Genomic DNA, 13,367 nt, shown 5'->3' on the forward strand with positions numbered 1-13,367 from the left:
CAGCGGAAATCCTTCCTAGCAGTTAAGCAGAAACTTTGGTAGTTACATTTGCAGTACATGTTACTCTACCCTGCCAAGCTTAAAGTCATATCCCAGGGAAAAGCACACTTCTTTGACGCCCCGGAGGAGGTGTGGGAGTGGCTGGAGAGATGCCCTCCCGCCAGGTGAACGGGGGGAGCCCGGAGTGCATGGGGGACATGGCCATCTAGGAGGCGCAGTAACAGGCGCACAAATTCAGCAGCGGATGCTATCCAGGAGGAGAGACAGCGAATCACAGTGGGAGACGATGGGGCCCTCCGCCTGGAGTCGTCGGGGGTCGACGGCCTTCCCGCGCTATCTGTGGCACCTCTTCTGGATGAAGAGCTGGTCCCGGAAACTCTTCAGCCCACCGCTGCCACTCTTCAGCCCACCACTGACACGGTCCCTGAAACTGTCAGGAGCTCAGTTGCTACCTCCTCAGTTCTGCCATGAAGGGCGTGTCCTGCTGTGTCCTAGATTGCAATGGCCAGAGGGCTTCAGTTGGCCTGCCTGGGGCCATTCAATATAGTGAGAGTATTTTGGGGGTGATTGGACTAGGCGGTGCGCTGATACTAGGGATACGGGGGTTCTGAGAGTTGCACATGTACATCCTCTGATGGTTCGAGCCCCTACATACTGTGTTGAGATAGCTGGATTGTGTCGGAGCTGGTTTGGGGGAGGGAAGTTCTCTTCTCCACTTGTTGGGTGGTTCAGCCCGGTTGGGCGTATGGGGTGGCTGTGCATGTCCTGACACCAGCATGGGAAGGGCATTTCTGCATGTTTTGTTGTTGCGAGTAAATTTCTTGTGGGAGGGGGAGGTTGATGTTTTGGGAGGGGTTGTTGGGGGTGTTTGTTGCAGGCATCGTATGTATTACATTTCGGGCACGGGATCGGGGTGGCTATGTGGGTAGAGGTATATGGCATGTTCGGACACGTCACCTGACATGGGGTATAAGTTTCTGAGCTGGAACGTGAGGGGGCTGGATACATGCACCAAGAGGTATAGGGTCCTGTCCTCCCTTCCCAGGCACAAGGTATCAATTGCGTGCCTCCAGGAAACTCACCTCACTGACCATGGGGCCCAAAAATTGGGGAAAAAGTGGCTGGGTCAGGTGTACCACTCTTCGTTTTCAACATATGCCAGGTGGGTCCTAATATGTTTGGCACCTGGAGTCCCATTTGCTGTCCAGTACGTGGAAGCGAACATCCTCGGGAGATACCTGCTCCTCAGAGCGAAGCTGGATGGCAGGGATATCACTATATTGAATTCGTATGCACCAAACATGGATGACCCAGTCTTTTGTCAGTCCCTCCAAGAGGTTTTGATCCCAGACCTGGAGGCACCGGTGCTTTGGTTTGGGGACTTTAACTGTGTCCTGGACCCCACTCTTGACAGGTTCCCGCCCCGAGCTTGCACAAAACCACGAATGACGGCGAAACTCAGGGAGGTCATAGGGAATATAGGAGCTCTTGATGTTTGGCGCCTGAGAAACCCGACTCAGAAGGTGTATACATGTTTTTCCTCCACTCACAATGCACATAGTCGCTTGGACAGGGCCCTAGTTGCAAACACAGAGTCAAACATGTCAATTGAGGTTACCCATCAGGCACGTTTCCTATCTGATCACTCTCCTGTAGCGCGTATGGTGAATTGGGGTGCACAGTTATATCGCCCCAGACCTGGAGGTTACCAACGGAGATCCTTTAGGACCAGGTGGGGAACCATCATATAGAAACCGCTATAAACAACTATGTGGATCTTAATGGTGGGGGGGAGCTCACATTGGCCACAAAATGAGACGCCTTAAAGGCGGTGGTGAGATGGGCGGGCATGGGCCTCAGCTATGGAGTTCGGAGACAGCTCCAACGGGAACTACAAGACGCAGAGTTTTTGAAAGAGAATGGATTTGAGTTGAGAGAACAGGAAGCAGTGACGCTCTAAGCGGTGTGATCTCTAGGTTGAGCTGTTCGTGCGGTAGGCACGCAGTGCAATGCAGGACAGGGGAACACAAACCCAAAAGGAAAAACACCCCAGCAAAGGTATAGGGAGGCCTAAACCAAAATAGAAGAAGAACAGATCCTGTGCACACGCTGATGAAATTGGTGGTCCTGATGTCAGGAAGCAAAATTACATGCAAAAAGGAAATATACGTAAAAGTTCAAAAGATCAAGCACAAAGGTTCATGTGGGTGAAGAAGTTTTATAAGTCAATTGTTGGTCAGTGCAGAAAATAATAGCCAGCCGACACGTGTTTCTTCACACCTTATGTTGTGCGTCACGCGGCCGGCATTTGGCAGCGGTTTGTTGAGAGGGTCTTACAGAGGGCACCATTCCATAGGGAGCTACCGGTCTGGATGCTGGCCCCCTTCATCGACATGGAGAAATGCATGTCTTTTCACTCCTGGCGGGAGGGTGGCTGTGGGGTTCTGGCTGACATTTACCCCAACGAGTCCTTCCTAACTTATGAGCAGGCAGAGGAGGCCTTCGTCCTTGGAAGGGGACAATACTTGCACTATCGGGACTCCAGGATGTAGTGAAGGTTACCTGGCCCCAGTACCCGGATGCACCACCACTGACTCACACCTTGGACATCCTTCTATCCTGCGGCAGGGGGCATAAACTGATCTCTCTTCTGTATAAGGCCATGAAACAGGATTCCACCCCCCAGTACCACCGTCCCAGATGGCCTGGGAGGCAGATCTCAGCAATACACTAGAACAGGGGCTGTGGAAGCGTATAGGTTCCCTCACACACAAGGTCTCGTGCAATGCACGGTTTAAACTGATACACTTTAATTTCTTACACCTCACCTACCTGACCCCAGTTTCCCTGAGGCCATCTTTGAGGATAGAGACGGCAGATGCCTTAGATGTAGCGCAAAGAGAGCAGGCTTCCTACACTTAGCCTGGTACCGTCCTTTGGTCAGGAGTTTCTGGGTGGGGGTGGTGGGTCGCATAGTCATGGCTACAGGCCTTCGGATAGCGATGGACCCCCTGCATTGTCTGCTTGCGTTAGTCCCCAGACCCAAGAAAAGGAAGCTCTCATATAAACTCTTACAATTAATGTTGGTGCTCGCCAGGCGCAGGGTGGCGATCACTTGGATGGGGCAGAGGGCTCCGGAGGTACCTATTTGGCTAAGGGATGTCCGAGAGTGGTCCCTGGCTGAGGAAACTAACATGTAACTCACTCGGAGAGACGAGAAACTGCAGGACGACCTACTCGCCTGGCGAGTCATGTGTGCCTCAGGGCTAGCAGAGGGGGAACTTTCCTCCCTTGGCGAGTCTGACAGTGCGGGTGGCGGGTTGAGTACACCAGTTGGGTCGGGGTTTGAAGGTGCGGGAGGGGGTGACCACTAGAGATATTCACCACCTATAGATGTGCCGGGCTTGGCTGCTTCCTCACGATGTATTATTTGGCTGCTATTGTGTTTCTTCCCCATGAGTCCGTTCCTCCCTGGATGCTGCCTACAGTCCTAAGTGCCGATTATGAGGTCGTTCATCTGTATACATACGCTGCCCCTGCTCCCACCACGTCTTCAACAAGGCCGACTCCACCATCGCACCCCATCTCCGGAACATCATCAACACCTCCTTCAACACCGCCACCTTCCCGGAGAGCTGGAAGCATGCCGAGCTCAGCGCCCTACTGAAGAAACCGACAGCGGACCCCACCGACCTCAAGAACTTCCGCCCCATCTCGCTCCTCCCTTTTCCTGCCAAAGTCATCGAGAAGACCGTCAACAGATAGCTTGCCGCCTTCCTCGAGTCGAACGGATCCCTCGACCCCTCGCAGTCCGGCTTCCGAGCCAACCACAGCACCGAGACCGCCCTCATCGCAGCCACCGACGACAACAGAACCCTGCTCGACAATGGGGAAACATCGGCCCTCATCCTCCTGGACCTCTCTGCAGCGCTCGACACCGTCTGCCACCGCACCCTAGTTCAACGCCTCAGCAACATCAGCATCCAAGAGAAGGCACTAGAGTGGATCATCTTGTTCCTCTCCGGAAGGACACAGAGAGTCCGCCTCCCCCCGTTTCGATCCGAGGCCACCGAAGTCATCTGCGGCGTACCGCAAGGATCATCACTCAGCCCCACCCTCTTCAACGTCTACATGAGACCTCTTGCACCCATCGCACGCCAACACAACCTCAACATCATCTCCTACGCCGACGACACCCAACTGATCCTCTCCCTCACCAGAGACCCCGCCACCGCCAGGACCAGCCTACACGAAGGGATGAAAGACGTCGCCGAGTGGATGAAGAACAGCCGCCTGAAACTGAACTCAGACAAGACGGAAGTCCTCATCATGGGACCATCACCCTCCGCCTGGGACGACTCCTGGTGGCCCCCCGCCCTGGGCACCACTCCCAAGCCAACAGACCACGCACGCAACCTGGGCTTCATCCTGGACTCCTCCCTCTCAATGACCAGACAAGTCAACGCCGTCTCCTCATCATGCTTCAATAACCTATGCATGCTCCGCAAGATCTTCCGATGGATCCCGACCGAAACCGGGAAGACGGTCACCCAGGCACTCGTCACCAGCCGTCAGGACTACGGAAACACCCTCTACGCTGGAACCACAGCCAAGCTACAGAAAAGACTCCAACGCATCCAGAACGCCTCCGCCCGACTCATCCTGGACATCCCCCGACGCAGCCACATCTCCGGACACCTGAGGGACCTACACTGGCTCCCCGTCAGCAAGAGGATCAGGTTCAGGCTCCTCACCCACGCACACAAGTCTCTCCACGACCTGGGCCCCAAGTACCTCAACGACCGCCTGACCTTCTACACGCCCCCCCGCCAGCTACGTTCTACAAACCTCGCCCTCGCCGCCGTACCACGCATCCGAAGAGCCACCACCGGAGGAAGATCCTTCTCCTACCTGGCGGCCAAGACATGGAACTCCCTCCCCATCCACCTTCGGCTGACCCAGGACCATCTCGCCTTCAGGAGACAACTCAAGACCTGGCTGTTCGAGCAATAGCGGACCCCTTCCCCAAGCGCCTTGAGACCCTTCCGGGTGAGTAGTGCGCTATACAAATGTAATGATTGATTCATTGATAGTGATACCAATTGGGTGTTCTTGTATATGTTGAGTAAACTGAAAAATAAAGTTTAAAAAAAAAACAAAAAACTTTTCTTACCTTAAATTCGATATTTTTGACGGCAATATTCTTGCTGTCGATATTCGTGTGTCACGATATTTACAACTCGATATTTGTGTTAGTCAACATTTCTAACTCGGTATTCTGTCTGTATACCAGATGATGCAACAAGCAAAGGCGAATTATGCTGCATAATGCTGCATATTCTGTGATAGCATTACTGCTTTATTTTGGCATTTTTACACTTGTTAACACTTTGCTGGCATATATTGCCCCTCATAAGTACCAGTTTAACAACCACATATAGCAATAAGCAACACAAAGGTGACCAGTCAACCTTTACAAAGGGTCTTCCACTGCGGGGTAACATGTGTTGCTGCATTTTTAGTAACTTTGGACCGTTGGAGCTAGAAACAATTTCTTTTGTTAACATCTGCAAATTATGCAGCAGATGATGGATTATGTTGCAAATGCGGAAGATCCAGAACCATGCGCAAAACACCCAAAACATAAAATTGCATCATTTCAGTGGCCCTGACTATAATTAATACAAAGGTCACTGTTACTCAGCTTTAACACACACATACATCTTCAGTGATGCTAGTTGCTAACTGAGGTTTCATAACCAAAAAGAGTACATTGATCACCGGTTAGTTTAACTTGCAGTTATTTTTCAATTAACCTGTTGTGCATTATTTTATGCACACTTACATGACTGTGAAAACACAGAGCACTTAAGCTTTTTTTTAAAGTCATGCCTGGGCAGTGAATGCGCTTCTCTGCAAGCCGTGCTGTATTGAGTTAGGGATTTGATGCGCCGCCCACTCTCAGCTTATATTTTTCATTGGCTTGTGCCCTTGTCCTTTGTAAATGCTGTCTTCTGATTCCTTAATCGCCTTGTTAGTCCCTCCTTAGTACCGCCTTATCTTCATTTGCAACCTCCTTTGGCGACTGGCCCTTTTACTTCTGTTGGGGCACAGTATGTTTTATTTGGTCTGTAAGCACTATTTTCTTTAATTTATTTTGCCCTGCTGCAGGCACAACATGCTGTCCTTACATTCAGCGTGCCATGCATTCCAAGCAGCTGAGACAAATACCTGTTGTTTGCATAGGCGATTTCACTGCTTGTGAGCACAGCGGGGGTCACGTGTGATCGCTTCAGGGCCTCACCACTTACTTAAAATTGTGCTCAAAAGTCTGTGTGCCTGTCGTGTGAGGAGCAGTCAAGTCACATCAGGAAACAAGCATTTGTAATGCAATAGGTCTCGCATTTACGCAAGTTTGAGCTATTTGCATTGTAAATGACAATGCCTTTTATTTATTATTTGTTTTCTTGAGCATAAAAAAGCCTTTTTCATTTACATTGCACCTGGCACTCAGAATCAACATGTTTATCACATTCATGTTCAAAAAACCAAAGTGTAGAGAGCTAGGACAGTAGGACGGCCGTCCTTGTCCCTAGAAGTATTTCATAACCAAGGAGGACGGCCAATGTGAATGTCTGACACTGGAGTGTCTGGCACCTCATTGGTTTGATAAGAAAACCCTCACAGCCTGCTCCTGAGGACCACATCTAGGTGATACGGCGGACGCAACCTCCACAATAATATGTGACTTACAAGAGGCCCGCTTCCCCCCAGCACCAGATATGCAAGCCTACAAACCGCTTAATGTACATGACAATTTGTGAGGACCCACATACGGTTAGTCCTCTATGCATATACAGCACTCCTTAGCGCGAGTGCTAAAAATGCTTTACACGTGGTAGCTATTTTTACCACTCACTTTTCTCACGTCACTCACCTCTGTTCTGAGTGGTCCTGAAGAAAGCCCCAATATTTTTTTAGAGGGCTGAAACATGTCGATCGTCATAGGGTAATAACAAGCTACACATAATATCTGTAACCCATTACCCACTCTCCTGCTTTAAAATATACCCCAGATCACCAGGAATAAAGTAACGGGTAGATTCCTGGAGGTTTTTTTATATTCACATTCACTTCATCACGCTCACACACACCACAACCTGCTCCACTGTAGGTGTCGTAGCACAGCTGGGTAGCATTCGGCTACCCGGCTGGAACCCGATGATGAAGCATGACACCAACTAGGTTGGTGTGTGAGGGTTTTCTTATCAATCCTATGAGGTGCCAGACACTCTAGTGTCAGACAGCCATTCACCTTGGCCGTCCTCTTTGGTCATAAAATATCACATGCATTTGTCTGTTGTCTGTTTGCACCCCTTGCAGAGTGTTTGCCTCTTTCATGTCTCCATTGTCTGATGGTCTCAGTTAACGTGAGACTACCAGCTCTTCAGATAATGGAACGTCCAGGGCATGCACCTGACTTCACCCTTCGAAGACCAGAGGGATTGTAAACCATTGTCGGCTCGTTATCACTGTACCTGTCAAATAATCAATCACGTACCCACATTTTACAGGTTCTTTTCTTGTGGAAAACAGAGGTATCAGTTTACTCATTCCGAGCCAGAGAAGACAAGAGTACAAGGAGCAGTTTCATTTCTTTCCACCCCAATTCCAGTCAGTTCAGTTCAGTTCAATAAACTTTATTCGGTTAAAAACAAATAACCATAAAAGTAGCAGACATAAAAACAAATTACAATGATTACAATAATTACAACTCATAATTGTGAGTTCAGTGAGGGAGATCAATAGGAAATTTAAACCATTTCAGTTACCATTTGTTTCCTTAGTTTAAAAACACTTTTTAAATCATTTAAAACCACAGTAACAGTTAAAACCGTATCCATTTTCTGGACTTCTAAAAAGGCTGGGCGACATCTGGTTAAATTCATTTCTTTTAAAAAAGGGACAATAATTTTTCTACGGGAGGCACTATAAAATCTGCAGAAGAAAAGGATATGGATATCTGATTGTTGTGACATACCGTCACACAAACAAGTGGGCAATGTACGATTCCATGAGTTCATGCTAGGAAAAGACACTAATCTAAAAAATATACAAAATCTAAAACGAGTTAAAAGAAAGCGATCGTAGTTTGTGATGGGCAGGGATAAATATGGCTGTACAGAGTTAGTCTCACAGAGAGTAGGGAGGTGGGAATATACTGAATGTTTCAAGATTTCAACTCTCTTCCTCTTATCCACAAGATGGTCCAGGCAAAGGGTTTTTAGTGTACTCCTAGAAATGCTATCCATTGAAGATGGATCCGAATAATAGGAATAGCATCCAATCTCGGTCAGGAAACACTTTACATATCCCAGCCATTCTGCTCTGTCCACATGATCCAAACTGAGGGTGTCCTGTAGCAGGGCCCGATTCATAACGCATTCATTTGTAGTCCATACCCTATGCCACAGTAGGATAGGTTGAATTTTGATAATATCTGTTATGTAAGGTTGGCCAAGTTCAGCGTGACAGTTAAATGTGGCAGCACACTGTGGAACTGCAAGGACTCCCCTCAAAAATTTATTCTCCACCACCTGGATTTGATCAACATTTGCATACCCCCACAAACCTGAGCCATACATAGCCACAGACAAGCATGTTGCTTTATATATAGTTAGCATTTCTTTTATCGGCTTCCTGCCCAGTTTTCTGACAAAATTCTTTAGGGCCATGATCGTTTTCATAAATAGAAGGGTTCTAGCCTTAATTGCGCTTGTCCAAGAACCTGACTCATGGAATAAAATACCCAAGTAGGAAAAGGTTGGGGTGTTATCCAGTGGCACATTGTTTAAAAACATCCGTTTCATCGGTTTACCTGATTTTGGACCACAGTTCATTGTGAAAGTCTTACTACAGTTTACTAGTAAATCTAGGTTCAGCATGAATTTCTCAAAACTAACTACTAGTTTTTGCAGAGCCCGAGGAGTGCGTGCCATAAGCACGGCATCATCCGCATACATGAGCGCAGGGATTGCCCTCCTCCCCACCCTGGGCATATCCCTGCACTCCTGCAGCAGGTGATGCTCGAGCCCATTGATGTAAAGAAGAAATAAAAAAGGTGCCAATACGCAACCTTGCCGCACTCCACGGCCCACACTGAATTGTCTAGAGCATTCGCCCCCCCTACCGTAGCGAACAGAAGCTGTGGCTCCACTATAGAGTTCCCTCAGGAAACAGATGATGGTTTTATCCACTCCCAAACCTTTCATTATTGCCCACAATTTGGAGTGCGATACGCAGTCGAACGCTGATGAAAGGTCCACAAAAGTAAAATACAAGCGTTCCGATTTTATCCTTATATATTTGTGCTGCAGTAGCATTAAATTTAGGCCTTGCTCGATTGTGCCAATCCCTTTTTGAAAACCAAATTGCAAATCACTCATGATTTCATTTTCCTCAGCCCAGCTTTGGAGTCTTGCCAACACAATACGTCCCAAAATTTTTATTGATGAGTCAAGAAGGGAGATTGGTCTGTAACAGGCACAACTGTTTCTGTCCCCCTTCTTGTAAATCGGGACGATGACAGAGGTAAACCAAGATTCTTTCAGGCCCCTTGATAGAGCCGCATTAAAAAGTTGTACCAACATTGGTCCCCAGATTTCAGTATTGACTTTGAATAGGTCTGCAGGAATCCCATCGGGCCCAGCTGCCTTACTGCCTTTGGTGGATCTCAAGGCAAGCAGTACCTCATCAAGTGTTACAACCAAGTTATAACTTGGTTGTAAATCCAAACTAATATGAGGACCTCCACTGTGGATATCTTCCTGTGCCTTATAAAGATTGGAGAAATGATCTACCCAATTATCCTCATTTATTGCGATCTCGATTCGCGCCGTATGGGTTTCGTATGGGAAAGGGGTATTAATTACTTTCCAAAATGCGGCGGGATCTTTAGTTTTTGAGGCCCCGCAAAGGGAATCTATTGCCTCCTTATTTAGCACTGTTTTCCTTACTTTCAGGGCCTGATTATATGCGGACCTGCATGCTCTTATTTCACCTATATCCCTAGGGCATCTGTGAACTGCCTGTTTTAAATTTTTCAACGCCCTGGTACATGCATTATCAAACCAACTCTTGGGTCCCTTACCTGTACGTTTTGCCTCCACCCTTAGGCTACTTTTTATGTTTGTGGCTATTATACCAAAGTGCTCAATTATTTGATCATTATTGGAGTTATCACCCAAACAGATCCTAAAGCTATTTGAGCACGCCTCCCAGAGTTCCTTAAAGAAGGTTGCGGGGATTACTTTGCTCCAATTAAGTGTGTACCCATTTTGTCTCCCAAGGACAACATCAACCGCTGTCTCAATTAGAGGCGCGGCCGTAGATGGGTCTGGGAACAAATCTAGTACTTTAAGGCATTGTGGAAGATGGTCACTTATGGGCAGTTGGATATTTGTAACCCCCAACACTCTATGATTGAGATTACTGGAGGAGATAATAAAGTCAATGGTTGACGCTAAGCCTCTACCAACAAAGGTCGGGGCAAAGGGTGTGGGTTTTAGGGCTGATTCATTAGCAAACCCTAGATCAAACATAAATAATAATTCGTTAAGCAGGTCCCCCATCAGAGTGTGATCGAAATGAGTCAGGTACGTATCTCTCTCTGTCATTAGGCCACATAGGCCCTGACTCCCTTTAGTACATAATGAACAATTGAAATCCCCCCCCCCCCCATAAAATTACTAGTTCTCTGTCATTTTTATCTACCTCTAACTGAACTTCTTCCTTGAGCTGCTTCATCACAACCACAATTTCTTCCCTCGGGACATTATTGTAGAAGTTAATAATCATCACCTTTGCTCCTTTAAAATTTCTTAAAATTATGAGCTGAAAATAACTAGAATGTGAGTAGCAGTGAGCTTGTTTGATTTTAAGTTGGTTTGAAACAAACGTAGTCAAACCACCCTTTGCTCTACCAAAATGGCCTCCAACAGCTGGGGTAAAAAAGGTTCTATAGCCATTTACATGGATTGAGTCCTTAGTCCATGTTTCTTGCAAGGCCAGTATATCCTGGCCATTTATTACAGACTCCCAGGCTGGGTTAGTGATTTTTTGCCTCAACCCTGCTACATTCCAAAACAACAGTGCACAAGGGTCACTCTTTGCCTGTGTCGGGCCATTTCCTGTCTGTTCCCCACTCCCATTTTTAACACCTACGCTAGATTGCATCTGCTCCAAGATATCACTGTCGCATGGTGCCAATCTATCGGGGGTGAAGGTCTTATGTAATGTGGGCAATTCTTGAAATAGCTCACTTGAGGCCTCAATACTATTAGGGAGAACCCCATCCTTAGTAAGAGCTTGAAAAACCGGGGGAGAGGAATTTTTCCCAGCCATATTTTCTTGGGGTATCTGAGTTTGCTGTCAATCTACCCCTTCCAGACCAGAGAAAATCTGGAAGCGATTTTGTATTGGTAGATTGTACATGTGTGGAAGCAATTCTCTGTTATTCCATGGTCTACCTTGAGTGAGGTTAGGCTCCAGATATAATGGATATTGATTATTAGGAGGGGGGTATTGATGGTCTTGTAACTGATTTCTGGAATAAAAGACCTCCGGCCTCTGCATGTAAATAGGGGGGTCCTGGGCATTTGCATAAGCAAAACTACCCAACATTGGTGGTGCCCCCCTTGGACCAGCCCTGTCCCATGGTCTTATATTTCCAAACCCCCGTTGTTGATGGATTGGCTTCTTAAATAGCTGCCTGTCCCAGCCCCGTTTATTAAAGCCTTTTGGCGGTGCATAGGGATAGAAATAGGATAAAAGGTGTGTGGAGATGGCATCGCTGCTACTGGCATCGAACCAATCTCCAATATGCCTCACAGCCCTATAATCCTTAAAATTGATGATTATAACATCACCCCTTCTATCCTTCGGTCTGACTCCCACCCAATTGGCACGCCTTACACTGATAATTTCACCATTGATTGATGCAGGTAACGGTCTGTTGTCTCGGAGCCAAAAGGTAACCTTGTTCCGTAATGCTGCATGATCTTCCCATTTACCTGCAGGAAGTTCTGGGACCCCTGCCATTACAATAACATAAGGGGCAGAATCTGGGGGTAAGTCTATAATACGACTCGTCTTTTCAGGGACAATAGTCGGAGGATTCCCATTTCTCGACTTAGTCGGTAATGGGTCCTTGCTACCACCTTGATTTTGAGGTCCCCCTGGTTTAGGTGTTTGCTTCTTAGTTACTGGGGCCGCCAGCTGGGTTATAGGCAATTGTGATGTGGGAGTTAATAACGTGATCGTAGGGCTACCAGATCTTACCCTCTCTTGCACTGGTTTCTTTTTTAGCACTAATGTTGGTGCTATAGGTGCTGGTGTTATAGGTGCTGGTATTAGGGGGGAAGCTATTACTTTGGATTTTGCAGGTGGGTTAGTTTTTACTGTAGAGTTCATCTTAACTTTTCCTGGGCCCTTTACCAGGTCAAGTAAAAGGAGGGAATTCTGTTCGACCTTTTTCTCTATTTTATCTAGATGTATACACATCATGTTGGTCTTATCCAGAAGTGGTTGCATCACACCCCTGATAAGTTCTACAATCTTGGCCATCATGGCCTCCTCACTTACTAAAGTTTGACCAGTTTGTGACTGTGGGGAATGAACTGACCCTTTCCTTATCTTCTGTGCTCGATTGCACAGTGGCTCACCCCCCCTTTTTTTACTATTTCTCGTAGTAAGGGGAGAAGTAGAGGACCTAGAAGATGACTCAATAGGAAGTTTTGGGGAACCTGATAACCTAACACTATCATTCCCTATAGGTAGATCCAATAATGATAAGGTAGTTGGTGTGCTAGACAAAAGATGTTTGCTCATTATAATGGGATCAACAGGAAGGCTATCAATGTTGTCTGTGATCCCTGATTGTGACAAATCAATAAGCATCACAGAGTCTCTAAGGCAAGTGGGCGAAGTTGCATTCCCTATTCCCCCTAGGTTGGATGACCTCCATTCTGAGAATAAAGATACAGTTCCAGACTCACTCCCCCCTCCTTGTGTCGTCTCACTCGGGCTTTCTTAAATCTTCTAGGGGATTCTTTTGTTACAGGCTCATTTATTTCTGTAGAAGCTATGCCCAACCCTATGGGGGCTTGGACATGAGAGACTTCATCATGCTGCCCCGCATGGACCATAGCAATTACAGTAGTCACTTTGCCTGCGGGGACCGGATGTTCCTTTACCAAAGATGTATCGGAGGTAGTAACTGGGGGCTCAGGTGTAGTAGTAAATGTAGGCGAATGTTCCAATCCCAAAGACGCCCTTCTGTTGCTATTAATTAGCGCAACCTTTTTAAT

This window comes from Lissotriton vulgaris, chromosome 3_1, assembly GCF_964263255.1.
Source record: "Lissotriton vulgaris chromosome 3_1, aLisVul1.2, whole genome shotgun sequence".
NCBI lineage: Eukaryota > Metazoa > Chordata > Amphibia > Caudata > Salamandridae > Lissotriton > Lissotriton vulgaris.